The sequence below is a fragment of the Megascapheus bottae genome, chromosome 14, assembly GCF_031878675.1.
Source record: "Megascapheus bottae isolate mThoBot1 chromosome 14, mThoBot2.hap1, whole genome shotgun sequence".
NCBI classification, from domain to species: Eukaryota; Metazoa; Chordata; class Mammalia; order Rodentia; family Geomyidae; genus Megascapheus; species Megascapheus bottae.
In genome coordinates, this window is record NC_143522.1 from 41,143,313 (window position 1) to 41,162,802 (window position 19,490).

Sequence of the window (19,490 nt, forward strand, 5' to 3'; positions counted from 1 at the left end):
TTTGCTGCTCCATAAGGGAAGAAACTCTGTAAAGGATTAAATTCTGTATTTAAAGACAAGAGAAGTATGAATTATTTTTCATCCACATCTGTGTTTAAAGAGAGTTAAGCTGATTGAGCAAATTAGCCAATCATTTGATTAAAAAGAAAATGTAGTAAGTCACACACCATATGAGAAAAAAACTTGAAGATTAATATATTGTAATTATACTTTGCTACTTCTGAGGCTTGAACTCAGGGTCTAAGCACTGTACTTGAGGTTTTGCTCAAGGCTAGTGCTCTAGCATTTGCACCATAGCTCCATTTCCAGCTTTTTGGTGGTTAATTACAGATAAGAGTTTCACAGATTTTCCTGTTCCCAGGCCTTCCTGCCTGAGCTTCAAGCCATAATCCTCAGATCTCAACTTCCTGAGAAGTTAGCTAGCTGATTACTTTCTTTAATTCTTATCATCTTTAAATAGTTGTACAAAGGACTTGCCATTTAACAAACTAATTTATGAGTAAAGTACATTTGATCAATGTCATTACTTTCAACCTATCCACCCATTCCTCTCCTACCCACCCATCCCCCCACCCTTCTTAATTTTGAGGGATATACATTGCTTTGTTATCTGCTTTTCCCCCCTTTGCTATATGCTATAGATAATGTTCTCCCGGCCCTTAAACTATTGGTCCATTTTTAATTTCAAATCTGTATTTTTCATGGCTCTTCATACACATTCCCAAGCATCTGAGCTGAAATCAATGGCTTCTGAAGCCTTCCTCCCAGATATACATCGTTATTGTGTGCCGCAGGATTTCTGAGTAGATATTAATTTTTAATGTATGTGTAATTATGTGAGTCATTAAGATTACAAAGATGTTATAAACAAAGTAAAATAGAAAGAATGAAGAAATTATTAGCTCATTAACCTCGACAGGAACCATTTTACTTCCTAAGACTGAATTTCCCAGAGCCCATGTTCCCTGTGCTTATTTAATCAATGGCAAAGGTAGGTACAGTCTCCAGCTTCCAGGGACTTCCAGTCCAGACCAGAGTCCTGGTCCAGCCATTTTCAGGGTCAGTGACATTGTCCATAAAAGGAGACTTTCTCAAATTGGCAACTGGGAACTACAAGAAACAGTCAATTGGTATGGTTTTTAAACCTACCCAAATAACACAAACAAAAATCTAAACCATAAATATGTGATAAATTCCATAAACTGTGAAGCAAGTAGATTTTTGTTTTAGTAAGAAAAATAGATAACCATTTCACTTTGAATATCAAGTCATTAGAGAGACTATTAGGAATAAAATATAGTAAGTTTGGGTAGCTTTGAGGCATGTAGTAGTAGTAGTAGTAGTGTGTGTGTGTGTGTGTGTGTGTGTGTGTGTGTACTTTTCCCTGTGAAAGGATTATATATTTCCACTCTATATATGGCATGCTTGATTGAATGTCTTACTGCATAATAAACAGTGAGATATATCACTTCTGGACAGAGCTTCAGGTGTCACTCCCATTCTCTTGCGCCCTCTGATGAAATTAGCATCCTCTCTGGTGCAACTACTTCAGTATGGATACTGTAATGCTGCAGACACAGCAGACATTCAAAGTTGGTTAAAAATAAAGGAATACATTTGTGTCGTGAGAATACACAGTTAGCCTAGTATGTGCAAGGCCCAGGCAAAGGAAGACAAGGGTGGGGGGAGGGAGAAAGAAGAAAGGAAGGGAGGGAGGGAGGGAAGGAAGGAAAGCCTTGCAAAATTGTTGGTGGGCAAAATACTTTTGAATAGTTGGTAACTTCTATCTACCTTATATTAAATCTTCAATTAAATGTCAGGAAGAATCACAGATGATTCCTGGTTTTCCTCCAGCTACAACTCTATTGTGAAGCAATAGGAAAGAAGAAAGATCATCTGAATAGGAGCAAGAGCAAAGAGGCCAATTATAATATTACCAATGCATGGTAGTCGGTGGGATTTCTATGAAAGATCATTGTGATTCCACATTCTAATCTAACTAGAACTCTCAAAACAATAACATTTCTGTGTCATATTTCATGGCATATGAAAATGAAAGGTCAGCAGGATACCCATGTCTCTAATCCTAGCTCCTCAGGGTGGATGGATGGAAATAGGGGGCAGTTCAAAGCACCCCAAACAACAAAGTCCAGGAGACCTTGTCTTCAACTAACCAGCAGAAAGTTCTACTAGAAGTATGATTCAAGTGGTACAGCATTATCTACGAACAAGAAAGCTGAGCACGCTCTAAGGGCAGTACTTACAACCCAGCACAAGCGCATGCACACACACACACACACACGCCCATCCAAGTAGTCCTAGTCTTATTGGTCAGAAATATTTGAGTCCTTAAAAGGTTTGACATGCTTGTTGCCTTGAAGCTGGAGACTCTCTGACAAACAGATGGCAAATGAACAGGAGCCTGGGACCCACAAATGGCAATGCCTGAGTGACTCTGAAAGTTGATCCTGCCCCCACCTCATCCCCAAAGAGCATCCAGGTACGTTCCCAGCAAGCCATCCCTTATTTATTATCTTAAAATTTTTTATTGTAAAGGTGATGTACAACCAAGCCCGGCTAGCTCAGTCGGTAGAGCATGAGACTCTTAATCTCAGGGTTGTAAAGGTGATGTACAGAGGGGTTACAGTTACCTAAGTCTGTTAATGAGTACATTTCTTTTTGAACAGTATCACCCCCTTCCTCATTTGTTCCTACTCCCCGACTCTTCCCCTCCTCCCCAGGTTGTAAAGCTCATTTCCAACATAGTCTACTAAGTATCACTGTTGAATTATTCACCGTTTGTCTTACCATTTCTGCTTCCCCTCCCCAAACCAGATAAACTTACATACAAGACAAAGGCTACAGAAATAAAAAACTGAGATAAGAGGGAAGAGGAGGAGGAGGGGGGGATAGAAGGAGGAAGACTTCACACAATAAGTTTTAAAATCTCATTTCCATTTCTTGGAATTCATTTTGCTAAGCATCATTTTATATGACCATATGCACATAAGGCAAGAACCCCGCTAAACTCACCTGGGCATCTGACATACAGAACTGTGAACTAATACGTTAATGCCACTGTTTTCAGCTAACATTGTAGTTTGTTACACAGCAATAGGAAAGTAATACAATCATATCCCCTGAACACAACTGCACTCTTACAAAACAAGGTTTCCCAACTTCCTTAGCACAATAAATACATCTTCTAGGACCATATGTTCTATGAAATTATTCAGTTCTTCCTTATCTTTCTTAGAATATTAAAATTGTGTTTGTTAACATACAGTCCAGTGTTATTGCATTTTATTCCTTTGTAAATTTCCATACATGTTACACTCATTTTATATGCTCATTTGAATTAAAACCAAAATGGAAACTTAACCTGCCTAAACCAATAACCTATCTTGCCAAGGAAAATCCCATTTTCTCCAGCAGTGGAGAATCTTCTAGTTCTATGCTGAGATGTCTGATGATATACTTCTTAATACTAGATAGACTGAAGATCAAAAAAAATCAATTTGTCCCAGTTGATGCCTCTGTGCAGAATATATACTGTAATCTGTACTGCCAGTGATGTTGAAAATTCAACTTAGAAAGTTATTTCTTTAACAGTTCAACTCTGTAAGTCAGAATTATCAGCACTTACATGTCTTCTTCAACTCTGAATATAACTAACGCCACCTTATCTTATTTCTGTGTTCATTTCCTTTGTTCTTATTAAATGACCATGAAAAGTACAGAAATTTTTATTGTACAATTCTGGTTTGGTTTTTTTTTTGCCAGTCCTGGGCTTGAGCTCAGGGCCTGAGCACTGTCCTTGGACTTTCTCAAGGCTAGATCTCTACCACTTGAGCCTCAGCACCACTTCTGGCTTTTTTCTATGTATGTGGTACCGAGGAATTGAACCCGGGTCTTCATGCATGCTAGGCAAGCACTTTAACCACTAGGCCAAACTCCCGGCCCAATTCTGGATTTTTTTTTACCAACAACAAAAAATAGAAAGGTCCAAGAGCTGTTTCTGTCTTAAGTCACCAACTATTCACTTAGAGTTGGAAGCTGCTTTCAGAGATTTGTGGTTATGCCCCTTGAAAGGGACTAGAATTTGGAAGGAAGAACCCCATTCAATGAAGCCTGAAAAGCTCCAAGACTTTCATTCTATAACTCAGGGATGTATCAAAGCCCTAATGTGCTGTACAAATGCTTTTTGATTCTTGAAATGTTGCTTCTATAAAATTCAGAGTCCTTCCTGTCAGTTTTTCAGCAACAAAAGCAGCTCTAGGTTGTGTTCAATGAAGTTTTGATCTTTAAAAACTGTCTTCTTGATTTTCCAACAGTATTCTGTGTGATTCTTCACCTGGGCACTCAGTGGCATCCTCTGAAGGCAGCTGTAATTGTCCTTGCTGGATGGCTAGACATGGTGAATTGGCTAATACCCAATGAAGCACAAGGTCAACCCCTTCCCCTTACCAAATTACAAGAGTCTGAAAAGCCATTGATGTTGCTTCATAAAAAGAATGTGTAGGCAAAATCTACATGTCAATATTTTTCCCACCATTTTAATTCCTGGGAAATAAGAATGAGGAAAAGAGGGTTGGAGACAGAAAAGGGAGAAGAAATCAATGCAGGGGAGAATGCAGACTCAGACTCAAGCTACTGTCCTACTAGCAACTGCTTGATGCATTGGGCCATTTCATGTGCGTGCTTGGCAAGTTCCAGTGCATTTTGTGCCTTGACAGAAGCAGTAAAGTCCCAGAGAATAAGGGAAGAAAAAGCTCTTAGTGTGATGCTTGGGACAAGGCTATGGAGCAACCTGCAGGCATAAGAACCATGTTGCTTTACAGCTTTTAAAAGGTTATTAGTTTCAGGCCCTCATCATGGAGATTCATCTATAACTCCAAAGATGAGCAAATCTAGAGGCTGGCTTAGCTTAATCCAGCCAAGGCACATATGTTCATCTGAAAAAATCCAGTAATGACTTTATTTCTATTCTGTTAGGGCAGCCACTTCTAAAGCATGGCTAGTTTCCATCAGCAAATAGACTTCCAGATGGCTAAAACAACTAAGCTTCAGAGCCCAGTACTATTGCTGGTCCCTATGCAGTGACTAGAACTCATGGTTTCCCTCCTCTGTTAGCCTTCCTAAAGTTCTCTCACCTTCTACCAACACCTCAGCTGGTCTGGGTTGTTCACTCTGAGCTGATCCTACATCACCAGGCTTGAATCCTCAGCTGTCAGTGCTCCTTGTCTGACCATGATGGTAGCAACTTTGCCTAGGTGTGGAAACACCAAAATACATAGCCACAATTTTCCTCTTTGTTTCCATGCCAAATGCAACACATAGGAAAAGATACTGCAAAGGCAAATGTATCATTTCTGCCTAAAGCCATCCTCATCAGTAATAGCAGAAACTACAACAAAACTGTATGTCTAAAAACCATATAATGAAAGAAAGAAGTCTTGTCTTTTGTCACAACATAAATGAACCTGAAGGAAGTCATGTTAAATAGCATAAGCCAAGTATAAGGACACAAATACTGCATGATCTCAATTATTGGTGGGAACTAAAAACATGAAATATATTGAAGTAAAGACTAGAACAGTGGTAGTGAGAGACTGGAGATAAAGGAAGGAGACAAGAGGATGTTGGTAAGTAAAAGGCTACATGTAGCTAGAAGTGGTAAGTTTTAAGTGTTCTAAAGCACTAAATCATTAATATCCCTAGGGATATTGTCAATATGTATGTTATGCAACTCAAAATAGCTACAAGAACAGATTTTAAATATCCTGACCACAAAGAAATGACAGTTGTTTGAGATGATAGATGGGCTACTTACTGTGAGTTGACCACTACTCAATGTATTCATGAATCAAAAAAAGTCTCATATTTTAGGTGCCACTAGCTTATGCCTATAATCCTACTACTTAGGAGACAAAGATCTGAGGATCATGGTTTGAAGCTAGACCAGGCAGATTAAAAAAGAATCTTATCTCCAATTTGCAGCTAAAAAGCTGAAAGTAGAGCTGTAGCTCAAGTGATTGGGCACTAGCCTTGAGTAGAAAAGCTCAGAGATAAGCCCTGGGTTCTAACTTCAAGTTCAAGAAAAAAAGTTTAAATTACATATGCCCCCAAATATATACAACTATTTTAACCAATTTAAAATGAAATAAAAATTTAAGATCTTTAAAAGGCCTAAAATAGTGAACTCAAAGGTTCAATGTAAAATAAAAATCAAATACATATACATATAATTGATTAATCATAAGCAAAAAAATGTTCTAATAATGTTAACCTACATTAAGAAAATATATTATTTATATTAATAACCACTTAGTATACGATGTTAATAAAAATATTTGCATTGACTCCAAGACGTATCTATAATACCATATATTCTACATTAGGATGAAGATTCAACTGATTATATCTTAACACAGGAATGTCAGACTATTTCTATGCAAATCATTATAAACAAGAATATACCTTGCTTATTGTGCTATGTGTATCATCAGTATTCAATTAAATGATAACCTTAGTAATAGAAAATTTTGTGAAATACCTTTGAAAGTGATTGAAATAGGCTTTGATGCCTTGTAAGTACAAAAGGGGATAAAAGGGGAAAAGGCACCAAAGGAAAAAGGCACCAAAGTAAGGGAGAAAAAGTAAACTGTTTAGAAATAGCTAAGGATCATGACACTGATAACTAGAACCCCAACTAGATTTCTAGGAGCTGAATTCTTTAGTCTTTGAGGTCATTTTAACAACCTTCCATGAAACAATTAAATGTTTAACGTGGATCAGTTCTCTCATCCTTGTTTGTTTCTGTGTCATGTGTTTACTATCTTGTTTTATGAGGATTTTAAATCATTTTCCTTTAAGTTTACCTAAAACATACAGAAAGTCCAAAAATCACTTAAGAAAGATAATCTCATAGATAGCCATTCCTAAACAACACACTGCCACTTTTCCCAAATGAATAAAATTGTATTTGTGATGAGAACATATGATAGGCCATTAGAGAAGAGGGGGGGAAAATAACAAGAACTGCTAAAACAAATATAGAGTGCAATGGGTTCATCATAATCATCATCATCATCATCTCATTGCCTCACATCTATGACTACATTGAATCAGCTACTCATTAAATAGGGGCATCATAGGAAATAAAGCATCAGAACCAGATTCATGGCTGAGGTGCTCTGCACAGACATTGCTCTCCCTCACACTTTATTTGCATTTGGCAAAAAATTTTTGAATAATTTTTGTCCTAAATAAAAAGAATCCAAACTAAGGTGTTTATTTATGCTACCCATTATTTCCTTTTATATTATAACATAATAGCATAGATTAATGTTATTAAATTCATTCTGTTGAGATGGCTTTTTCCTCTGATAATTTAGAAAATGAACTTATTTCACATCTACCTTTGAGTCTCCCGACCCGCGGGTTCAGCTATTCATGAGGCCCGAGGAGGCACCTCCTAAAAGAAGAAAACCAATGGGGGAAAGAGAGGAAGGAGACCAGGCGCATAAAGAAAGACAGAGACAATCTGAGTCGCGTCAAGGTCTCATTTATTAAAAGTAAAGCAGGGTTTATATACCCTGAGTGTAAGGAAGGGAGTATAGAGGGGGAGGATGGAGAGTTTTTGTGATAACAAGAACGGGAAATCTCAAGGTTAGGGGTGGGTCAGGCTGTTCTTTTGGCCGTTGTGCTAACCCAAGCAACAACCTGCGGTTATTCCGAGAAGTATTTTGTGCAGATGACTCAACCAGATGCGATTTGCTCAAGGCTAGAGGGTCTTTGCTTTGTTCCGTTTAACTCCTTGGTCTCTGACATTTGAGGACAATATTTAATACTTTAATTTCTTTAGCTTTAATTTTGATAATATTTCTGAAATTTTTCCCTTTGTTGGCAGCCTAACAATCTTATCCTTAACAGATTCAAAATCGTCTTTCCTTCACACCTACAATTTAGAATGTTGGAGAAGACTAATGTCCAAGAACAGCACATAGAAGCACAAACTTCAGGGTATTAGACAAAGCCAAACTATAGTTTCCTGTTTTGTACTGTAAAAATATTCAAAGTTAGAGAAGGGATTAAGGCATTTCATTGAAAGGAAAGGGAGCCTACATTGCTCTTACCTTCAAGCATACCACTAAAGTTCTGTTTTTTCTTACAAATATAAATTTAAGTATCAGACTTGGATATATCCTATACTAGAACAGAAAAGTAGATTTTTCAGGATGAAAGCAGATTTTGTTTATGGATGAAAACACCAGTCGATGACTAGTGGATAAACATAGAGGCTGTTGTATAAAGAATCCACATAAGAACATGGACTCCTAGATGTCATGTAGGAGAGAATCACCTCTATTTACTTTCTTATTTCTTTGATCCAAATGTGTGTTCCCTGTTTCCTTAGGTCTTCCTGGCTTCCCTGGCAGTACTCTGACCTGTCTGTAGCCAAACTGCCAGTCAGCAACCCTACAGGGAGAGTTTTCCAGTGCAGGTATTACTGCTCACTTCTCTTGCTTGGTCAAATCTCTTCTACCCCAATCAGATAGATATAGCCAACAGCTACAGCTTGCTTTTCTTTAATATTCTGATTCCCTTCAAGTAAAGAATTCTATGTTTTTCAAACTTTGCTGAAAACAAACAAACAAAAACAGAGCTCGAGGCCTTAACTGGTTTGCCATAACTATCGAAAAAATTCATACCTACATTCATCACTCACTAGGACAGAGAAATGAGACCACACAGTTTTGTGCTCTATGGACCCTCCCTTTCCCTCAATTGCTGTTCTCAAATATTCTCCTATTTACGGTCTATTATTTGAAACATGTTGGCATTTGTGGAGTATATGGCATTGAATCTACCTGGAAACTGAAACCTTAGTAGGCAACTAATTCAGCAAGAACTTGGGACAAGCATAAAAAGATCATGAGCTTCCTGAAGAAAAGTATTTCACCTATTCATCCTCAAATGTTGGGGTCCTTCATCCCCGGTCCCCCTCTACTAGTAGGGGGATGGGGAAAAACACACCCCAACCAGGCCAATCCTCGAGAGGCAGGGGCCCAATGTCCTCCCGCACCCAGCCTTCTTACCCCGGAGCACGAACAGAGGCGCCACGCAGCTTCATCAAGGCAGGAAGATCTCTCTCTCTCTTTATTCCCTAAATCCCTCCTCCTTATATTGGGTGAGGGAACCTATCAGTATACAAGATGGACAGGACAAAGGGATCCACATGTTTTATCCCTACTACAAGCCTCAGCAGAAAGTTATTAGACATGGAGTTACTTGGCCCCCAACACTCAAGTAAACCTTAAAATGATCCAGATGCCCTGAGGAGGCCAGAATCTCTGTGTACCTTTCTAACATAAAACTTGTGGGCTGCTGTCCAGTCATGTGGGATGAAGCTGACAAAAGAAGCAACAGAGGTACTGGTGGCTCATGCCTGCCATCCTAGCTATTTAGGAAGCTGAGATATGGTGATTCCAATGTGAGGCTAGCTGGGGCAAACAAAACTGGGACTCTACACTCCAGATAACTAGCCAAACACCACAAGTGAAGGTTAACTCAAGTGGTAGAGCATCATCAGCCTTGAGCAAAACAGTTCAGCTGCTTTGGCAAGACCAGAAGACCGATATGTTCCAGTCCTTCTAATAGCACACAAAATCTCCAACCAGGACCCTGTGTTCCAGAACTCTACTGCAGAAGAAGAATACAACATACCTCTGCTTCATTGAAACCCTTCATCTGCTACCGGGGCAAAAACTGTCAGAGAGGAAGCAAAGGAAAAGGTAAAGAAAAGGGAATTCTTCCAAAGAGAACACAAGTTAACACAGAAATTGGTTAATTTGTAAACGATACGGCATCAGAAAGATTTAGGATAACTGTACACAACTGCGTCCAGCTTGTATATTCAGGAACTGCTTGAAAATAATATGGATGGGTGCAAATTTGAGGAATAAATGAAAACAGAAAATCCTTGAAAAAGAATTGTGGAAGTAAAATAAGAGAGAAGTAGTGAAAGGAAAGATAGTAAGAAAGAAGGAGGAGAGAGGAAGATGGAACAGAAGGAAGAAGGAAAGGAGATGAGAAAAAAGAGAAGGAGGGAGAGACAGAGAGACGGAGGAAGGGAGGAAGAGAGACTGACCCAAGAATCCCAGGAGAAAGTCTATCCCCAGTAAGGCCCAAGTGATTAAAGTCTTGCAAAAAGCTGACCCTGAAGCAGAGCTGCTTCTGGGTTGCCAAGCTGCAGTCATTTAAATGTGTTTTCCTCCCCTCTATTCTAGCAAGCCTTGGCAAGATAAGTTCCCATAAGCTACCATGTTGTGTAAAGATATCAGAAAGTGATTTGCTAAATGATGAAACATTTTTTGAAATATACTCATTAGTAATTTCACCAGGTGATGTCTGCTGTTTCCTCATGAAATCTATGAAGGAGCATTCAATACAGTAACACATAATGTCACTCCTATCCAATGTTTAAAGGAAGGACACATAGCTGACATAAACTTGATACAAAATCTTGGATATTTTTTTCCCTGCATAAGGCAAGAAATGTCTGGAGCCTCACTCTGCCAACCATTTGTCATCCGTGTGACTGTCATAGACCAGGTTGGCTGCAAACCCACACAGACACAATTGCAGATAGCCCCGATAAAAGCCTCCCAAATGCTTAGAGGCTTTTTTCTTGCCACTACTTAAATAATTATTCCTCTTTGTCATTGGTAATTTCAGAGTTTGATACAATTACTGCACAATTTCTACCATCATTCAGGAAATCCACAGTGTCCATATAGTCGAAGACTAACAGTCATATAGTGTTACGCTGACTTGCAAAGACCTAACGAGTCTTTACTTCTTTTCAAACAGACCATTTTCTGATTAAAAAGCTTTTGAATTTCTAGTTAAATACTCAGGAAGGATCTTAAGAGAAAGACTCAGTAATGTGCCCTGTGCCATTACTGTGCCTACTGATGAGCTCATTGTCTGCAGAGCTCCTTGGGGCTCAGTTAGAAGCCTTTTTTATTTCCTATACAAATGCTCAAGCTCTACATTTACACACAGTTCATTTGCATTTTTATGGGGATGAACCCATTTTGTATATCAGGGAGTCATCTGTGGGTATTGCACAGGATACTTTTTTAAAATGCATTTAACATAATGAAGGATAGATTGGTAGATATTAAACTATAGAAGTTGGTACAAAATATTTGAAAATGTGTTTCATCTAGACATATGAAACAGAAATATTATACCTTTCTTCTTGAAAACTGAAATCTATGCAGTTCAGACAGAATATATATTTATGCAAGTGTATGAGTAGAAAACACACATTTGATTATCTCTTTTATAAAAGAGTAGCTATTTTATAAAGTTCAATAAAAAACTAATGATGTTATACAGAATATAAAAAAAGAAATACTTAAGTTGCCAGAATTCTACAACTACTGTAAAAAAAAAAAGCCCAAATTGAAGATACTTAAAACTAAACAGAAAACATCATTGGCAGAGTTCACACGTAAAAATTCACCATGGATTCTCTTTCAGAATGTGTAGACAACTGAAATGGATGCCATTGATCATTAGAGTTCTGTTAGGGGCCCAGTAACGCCACGTCTAATAGCTTTCTGCTGAGGCTTGTAGTAGGGATGAAACACGTGGATCTCTGTCCTGTCCATCTTGTATACTGATAGGCTCCCTCACCCAATATAAGGAGGAGGGATTTAGGGGAGGGGGAGGGAGAGAGAGAGGGAGAGGGAGAGGGAGAGGGAGAGGGAGAGGGAGAGGGAGAGGGAGAGGGAGAGGGAGAGGGAGAGGAGAGATATCTTCCTGCCTTGATGAAGCTGAGTGGCGTCTCTGTTCGTGCTCCAGGGTAAGAAGGTCAGGTGCGGGAGGACATTGGGCCCCTGCCTCTCGAGGATTGGCCTGGTCGGGGTGTGTTTTTCCCATCCCCCTACTAGTAGACAGGGACCGGGGACAAAGGACCCCGACAGAATTCTTTCTTTTTTGCCAGTCCTGGGGCTTTAACTCAGGGCCTGAGCCCTCTTTTTGGGCTTTCTCAAGGCTAGAGCCCTACCACTTGAGCCACAGCACCACATCTAACTTTTTTTAAATGTATGTGGTATTAAGGAAGCGAACCCAGGTCTTCATGCATGCTAGGCAAGCTCTCTACCACTAGGCCAAACTCCCTGCCCTTTGAATTCTTTCTTTAAGTGATATGACAGAATTAATTATAATTATGTAATATATAATGTATATTATATAATATATGATAGAATATAATTTTGAAATATACATCATACGTTGCATATATGATATAAAAAGTACAATATTAATATGCATGAATTCAGTAAACTTATGAATCCTCCTTTCTGTAAGAGCACCTTCAGATCACTGTAATTAATGGATATGGGCTGAAGAAGTAGCTCAGTGGCAAAGCCCTTGCCTAGCAAGTACAACATACTGGGTTGAAGCCTCAGTACCAAAAAAAAAAAAAAAGAATCAATGGATAAATAAGACAATTCCTGTTCTAGGCTGATGAAAAGTTGAAAATAACTAGGCCAAACTCTCCATTATCTCAGCTCGTGTCGCCTATGATGCAGGTTCTTTACATGAAAATTCTCCAGTCCTGGTGCCTTCCCACTGAGTCCCTGAGTACTTCAGAGTTTCAAAAGATCATCAAAGAACCACTGAATCAAATAAACTGATAAGTAAATATCTCCATGGTGGTATGACAGTGTACGTAAATATACTAACTGAGAAACAATAGATTCAAGGGAAATCTCAAATAGTGTCATTCCTCAGAAAGTTAAAAACAAAGTTTGGCAAAATAAGCAGACATGGGGTAGAGCTCAAAGGGAAATGAGTAGAGGAATGAAGATGAGGCAAGGGGGAAAATGCAGTCAAAATCCTATGATATTTTATAAAATTAAGACGAGTGAGGGAAGGGGTGGGAAGGGAAGGGATGGGTGTGGACATTAAAAGAGGTGACAATGGATCAAAATACATCCTACTCATAAACTACTCAGTTATATGGCAACTGTCTTGCCCAAAGCTTTAAAGATAATAACAAAAAGGAAACCATCATCATTTGAACAAGATTCCAGGTGACTTGTATGCATAATAAATTGCAGAGTCTTGCTGGTCTACTTCTCTGTTTGCCAACATTGTTAAATTCTGCCCAAGTTCTATTTAAACCCAATTAATTTCTACATGATATGGGTGCCCTTTGAAAAACAGACTTCATTTATGGTTTTCCTTGTTCAAAGTTCTTCAGTGGTTTTCCAACATTCTAACCTTGACTCTCAAGGAATCCCATAGTATGGCCAGTATTTACCTTCCCTTCTGCTACAGTACATGACACACAACTGTGTATACACACACACACACACACACACACACACACACACACACACACACACACTTCCTCCCCTTCCCCGAATCTGGAGTCTGGTAACACATTCCCATATGCTCTTTGCATTCTGTTTTGATCACATCTTTGTTCATTTGTCACTTCTACTTAAAACATTGCCTCTTAAATTTGGTTGTCATTAGAAATGGTGAAAAGGTTTTCAAAATCCATATACCCAGGTTTCACATCATACCAATAAATCTATATCTATATACTTCTATATGCTACATATGACCAGTGTGTTAGTATTTTTATAGCTTCCTGAGGTGACTTCAGTATGCAATCAATTCAGTATACAATCACTAAATTACATACCCTTCTTTCCTCCCCTTCACATTCTGAAAATTTACCCATTTTTCATAACAGAGACCAAATATCCCCCATGTCCCTTGATGATTCTAGCTTACTGTGGCTTCCTTAGCTAGTGCTTTCTCTTTGGAAACTACAGCACATCTCCTAGCAGATACTTAAGGTTTTTAAACTAAAAAGTTATTCAGCCTCAATTTGTCACTAGATACTAGGAGAGAGACTATCATCGAAAAGCAACTTCTGTCACTTATAATTAATTTGAATGGTTTATCAGAGCCTGGTGTGTGTGTGTGTGTGTGTGTGTGTGTGTGTGTTGTAAGTAAGTATGTGTCCCCTTGTGTTTTGTAGACTCTATGTCTCTAGAGAAACCTAGCACAGAAAGGATTCAATAGACAGTTGTTCGATGAATCATATAATCAGAGACTTCTCACTGTTCCTGACCTAGTTCTAAATTTCACTGACTTCTATCTAAATAATTATATAATGCCTCCTACATTTCACGACATCCCATCACTTATGCTCAGAGAACTGGTTTTTCTAAGCACTAAATGTCACTACTCTAACCACAGTTTCTCTCCAGCTTTAGATTAACTGTTCCCTATTACCTGCCATGCAAAAAATGAAATTCAACTTCTTAACCTCCACCAACTAGAAATTCAGCTTCATCATCCTGAGTACAACCTTCAACATCAGTAAACCGCTTTCTTGCCAGTAGCTCTTATACCCAAGACACTTGTTGCTCCTACTCTTACACATAAGCATGCCCTGACTTCCAGTTACTTCTTGATCCTGTTCCCTTAAAAATCTCCTTTTCTGGGCTGGGAGTTTGGCTTAGTGGTAGAGTGCTTGCCTGGCATGCACGAAGACCCAAGTTCAATTCCTCAGTCCCACATACATAGAAAAAAGCTGGAAGTGGTGCTGAGGCTCAAGTGGTAGAGTGCCAGCCTTGAGAAAGTTCAAGGACAGTGCTCAGGCCTTGAGATCAAGCCCAGGACTGGCGAAAAAGAAAATCTCCTTTTCCTCTTTCAAAAGAAAGTCAGAGACAATTCTTTCAGTAGCCTTTGTTTGCTTTTCAAAACAGTATTAGCGATTATCTTTTTAATATTGACCCTGAAGATTTAACTTACTTCTATATTCTCTTTAATTTTACATTTTCATGCCTTAATTGGCTGCATTTAGTTAGGATGCTTTGGGCTACAAAAATCTAGAGTGCCTAAAAGTAGTTAAGACAAAGGACACTTAATTATCTCATATATTAAGAAGTTCAGACAGTTCTAGGACATGTATAGCACATTAACACTGTCATGATGGTCCAGGCTCTTTCCAAACTATAATTCCCATTATACATGTGATGCTTCTCCTTATAGCTTCAAGATGGCTTTGAGTATCTTGTCATCTTCATCTTTCCTAAGTTTGGAATGGGAGCAAAGGGGCTCCCATTTGACACACCTGAAAGATGGAAGTTCCCAATGAAGCTATCATTAGAGTTGGCTCCTTCTGAGGGCTGTGAGGGAGGAAGCATTTCCAGACACCTCTCCTTCACTTAGTCAATGCCATTCTTCTCCTGATGTCACTTTCTATATCCAAATTTTCCCTTTATAAGGGAGCACTGGTCACACGAAGAGCTACCCTGAAGATCTGTTTTGTTTTTAACTTGATTAGCTCTAAAATGGCCCTATCACCAAAGCATCACATACTGAAACAATGGAATCTAGGGCCATGACTATAACTTCAAGGAGACACGGTTCAACACAAGCATTGTCTGATTTTATCCTCACCACCATCCTTTGTGGTGGATACTGTTATTTCCTTGATTTCCCAAAGGAAGGCTATGACTATTATGAGGTCAAAAAGCTTTCCGATTGAATTGACAGTAAAGGCCTGTGTAACTATAATTAAAGCAGCAAGATTCTTTATAAAGTATATTCACTAGTTTTGAATTCTTTGGTAAGATAAACTAACATAGCCATTTTAATTACATTTTGGGAATAAATGTCATTATACCAAAGAATTATTAAATTAGAGTTTGTAGTTTTCTTGGGTCCAATCCTTTTACTTCATCTACGTGGAAACTGATATGTAAACTTACAGTACATAGCCTATTTATGGCAAGATTTAGTCATAATGCAGGCCTCTTAGAGCAAAAGTCCTTTCTATACCATACTTCTGATTCAAAAAGTAGGCCTGTCTTAAAAGGATAGTAGCCACACATGAAGAGCACAAAGATCCACAGCTTTGACTAGCTTTGTGACTGAAAACATAGCACTAACTATACTGTTAATTTGTCTGGCTAATTTCTTGAGGATTTGCCACCCATGAAAGCCCATATACATGATGATTAAAAGCATGAGCACTGGCTTCCTATCATTCATATCCTAATTCTATTACCACTAAGTGACCCTGGACAATAAGCCTAACCTTTTGTCCTTCTAATTCCTCATTTGTACTATGGACAATTTGATAACTCTTGACTCACAGAGGCTTAGTTGGAATTAAATTACAATGCATGCAGAGGATCTGTTGAGGTGCCTGGCAATATACAGTAACTATCAGCTCATGGCTTTTCTTCTTTTCCAGAGACCGTGCTACCAACTAAAGATGGAGATGCTAAAAACAAGTCAATAAAAGACATTAAAAATGATAGTGATAAAAATAACACTACAGATTCATAGAAAATGCAGATTATCTAACTTGGAATAAAGTCTAGCATGATATATCTAATTTAAGCTTAAAAATCATAGGACATTTACAAAGGCATCTCTGGTTAAATTTTTGTATGCTCCAATTCTATAATGCTAGTCAGAGAATGTACCCAAGGTAGTTGTTATCTAAGTTCTGACTAGATGCTATGTAAAGGGAAAAATAGAAAGTTAATCCAGGAGGAGAAAAAGTAGAGCAATCACAAAGGACAGGCAAGAATTTTACTAAGGCTAGATTTACTAAGGTGGGGAGGGATGGGATGTGAGATGAGATTGAAAGGGCAAACTAAACCTAGACAGTGGAATCCTGGGCCAAGATGATAAGGTTTTGTTTTGTTTTGTTTGAGAACTTGAGAAAGAGTTTATTCAACTAGTGTATTTGAAATACAAAGAAACTAGGCACAGAGAGTTTATAAAGAAATCCTAAATCAAATCACTTAGCTAATGAGGATTATTATGCTGAGATTGTTTTTAAACTGAGAACGTATTCTCTGAACTGTTATTATTGTCCATTTCATCATCTCCTACAATTACAGCATCCTTACAGATGGCACTTATTTCTTCCTTAACAAACAGACAAATTGGGCATGTATCATTTGCCTTTAGTACCCAGATGGGATAATATAAAACTTAGTGAGAAAACTGAGAATATGAACTACAAAGAAGAGGTGATGTTATTTTTATGGTGTTTGTAATCAAGAGATTGTGCAAAAATGATGGTTTTGTTCATATTAAGTGAAGTAAGCCAGACTCAAAGGGACATAGTCTCAATGGTTTCCCTCATTTGTCATAATTAGTATAAACCTTGGACTCTCCTAGCAAAGGTTTACAATAGGGCAAAACCTAGATACATAAGGCCATAATGGATGAGGCTAAACGAAAGGACTTCCAAGATATAGAAACAAGAGCCATATAAGATGTGACTTATTCTTAATGTACTGTGTACCTTGTTATCTGATATATTGTATATATGTTATTTGTTTATTTGAAATAGGATAGGGAAGGGGGAAAACAAGATGAAAGGAGGGGTGGGGGATGGAAATGGGGACAAAAACATGAGAAAGGGTAGCAATGATTGTTAAGAAATGTACCTTCTATCTGGTGAATATAATGTAACCCATCTATTAATTACAATAAAAAATGATGATTTTGTAATCAGTGTAGTAGGTATCCCTAATGAGATCCTTTAATATTAATTTATTTTCATATATTCATTATATATGTGTGTTTATACATATATATATATATATATATATATTTCTGTAAAACCAAACATAGATAAGTCAATCAGAAGAGCAATACTGCTATATACTGCCAATACTGCTGCTTGAAACCGGAGCCTGGGCATTGCCCCTTAGCTTTTTCATGGAAGTATGACATGCTCTCATGTGAGCCACAGCCTCATTTCTCTCTTATTGATGCTTAATTGAAGATAAATCTCACAGACTGTCCTTCCCGGCCTGAACTGACTACAATCCTCAGATCTCAGTCTCCTGAGTAGCTAGCATGACAGGCATGAACCGCTAGCACCTGATAGAAGCATGTTCATATTTAATCCTTTGCTGTATTACACATGTTCAACTATTTGTTTCTTTGGGGCAATTTAGTGATTCTAAACTGTGTTTTTCTCATTTTCTAACAGAATTGTTTCAGCAAACTTTGTACAAAGGCATGAGATAGGTGGTATGTGGAGCATAAATATTAATCTGTGTGTTAACCTGCTAACAATCTGTGTGTTAACTACCTGAATGCTTACACTTCCTTCTTGCTAATTTTAGAACAAAGAGCTAAAAACCAAGGTGGCACTTTGGCCTGAAAATGGTAGGACAAAAGTATCTACAGCTGTTTCTACAAGGTAAAGTGTCTTTTCCCCATAAGCTCTGTGAACAAGGTTGATGTGAAATCCACTTGGAAAAAATCTCCAATGTTTGTATTCATTTGCTTATTGTCTGTCTATTGGTTCCTGTTCAAAACTGGATTCATCTCCCTCTTTTTTTTGTTGTTTTAAGGATTCAGAACAGTAAAGAAAAACGATCTCACTCTGCTGTAACACCTTTTGGGCCTCACTTTCCATTTCTATAAAATGACCAACCTGGACAAAATGTTTTAGATATTAGCTTTTGGAAGATTTGTTCTTTGCAGCACCCAAATTTCCTTTATGTTGGGGCCTAGCCTCCATCCCTGAAGCCTGATTCTGGCTCAGCTGCAATTAAAGGGCTTTGTCTAGGCATTCGGTCTTTTGCATACCTCTCTTAAGGCATCTCTGTGTACGTGACTCGATTGAACCCCCCGCAGTTTCACGGGTCTTGCAGCAGCTCAAGTCTCGCGCGCTTTCCTGCACCTGTCCTGCCCAGTACCTGAAAGCCCCACCCAGACCCTTAGTGGTAGCACAGAGGCCCTCTTCCTATTGGCTAGCTTCCCAGTGCCCACCTTCTCCTACCCTAACAGTATATAACTAATTGTCTGACGCAATAAAGGGAGGAGAGCATCAGAGAGCATCAGAGAACAAGAGATCAGCAGAGAGATCTGATGCGCTTTCATGGTTAACACTGCTTCCGACTCAGCGTGGTTTTTTCTTCCCCGGTGATTGGGGGAGGGCTGGGTCTTCGACACTTACCATCTCGCTTGGCTCCCGGGGGACTACAGGCTGGCCCTGTGTGTCCCTCCCCGTTCCCGTGTTGCTGCCCCGGAGAGGAGAGGAGCAACACCTTTACACAGTAACAAATATCTGTACATCTCAACACAAGAAAACCCAATGTGTTTGGAATTAACACAAGGGAAATGGTGGATGGTATATGCCATGCTAATCTATTACCAGGACAGCTTACTGTAATAATAATTTTTAAAAAGACACCTTAATACCAGGCACCCAAACTGAAAACTTTGGTCCTAATTAAAAAACATAGCTAAGCCACATACAACTGTATTACAGTTCATCTTCAACAGCCATTGCCACATGGTTTTGAAAATGAAATGGTAGGATAAATCTTATATACAACAGTAATAAGTAAGCAAGTTTTAAATGATTAAGAAAGTCATGTTGAAACAATTTTTTGGTATTTTCA

General features: G+C 38.5%; 1 protein-coding gene across 2 annotated transcripts in view; it reads right to left on the reverse strand.

Moving 5' to 3' along the window:
* LOC150055100 (uncharacterized) overlaps window positions 1-19,490 on the reverse strand; it is a 202,940-nt gene that overhangs the window by 41,622 nt on the left and 141,828 nt on the right. The gene's annotated exons all lie outside the window — the stretch shown is intronic.